This window comes from Chiloscyllium plagiosum, unplaced genomic scaffold (genome assembly GCF_037043375.1).
Source record: "Chiloscyllium plagiosum isolate Xiang-an unplaced genomic scaffold, Cpla_swu_hap1 HiC_scaffold_52, whole genome shotgun sequence".
Taxonomy (NCBI): domain Eukaryota; kingdom Metazoa; phylum Chordata; class Chondrichthyes; order Orectolobiformes; family Hemiscylliidae; genus Chiloscyllium; species Chiloscyllium plagiosum.
Genome location: NW_028270190.1, coordinates 2,723,521 through 2,724,361, shown reverse-complemented (window position 1 = coordinate 2,724,361; position 841 = coordinate 2,723,521).

Sequence of the window (841 nt, the reverse complement as noted above, 5' to 3'; positions counted from 1 at the left end):
AGTTCTCCCTTGTACTCTGCTTTGTCCCTGCCTGCCCTGATTGTTTGACTTGCTTCTGTTCTCAACTGTACCAGTCTCAGATTGACCTCTTTCCTCACTATCTCCCTGTATCCCACCCCACCACCTTACTAGTTTAAATCCTCCAGAGCAGCTCTAGCAAATCTCCCTGTATGTTAGTCCCCTTCCAATTTAGTTGCAATCTGTCCTTCTTGTACAGGTCACTTCTGCCCCAAAACAGCTTGCAATAACCCAAAAATGTGAATCCTTCTCCCATACTCCAGCTTCTCAGCCTCATTCATCTGCTCTTCTATTCCTGCTCTCACGAACTCGTATTACCGGGAGTTATCCAGATATTACTACTCTCCAGGATCTCCCGTTGAAATTCCTGCCTAACCCTCAGTAATCTCCCTTCAGAATCTCAGCCTTTTTCTTTCCTATGTTGTTGGTTCCAATGTGTACAATGACCTCCTCCTGCTCCCTTTTCCCTTTGAGAACATTCTGCACTCTCTCTGAGACATCCTTGATCCTGGCACTAGGGAAGCAACACACCATTTGGATTTTTTGCTGCTGGCCACAGAAATGTCTGTCTGTACCTCAGACTAGAGAATCCCCTATCACAATTGATCTCTTGGAACCCGATGTAGCCCTCATTGCACTAGAGCCAGTCTCAATACTAGAAACTTGGCTGTTCGTGCTACGTTCCCCTGCGAATCCATTACCCCCTACATTTTCCAAAACAGCATACTTGTTTGAAATGGGGATAGCCACAGAATACTCTTGCACTACCTGCCCTACCTCTCTGACCTTTTCTGGAGTTAACCCATCTATGTGACTGTATCTG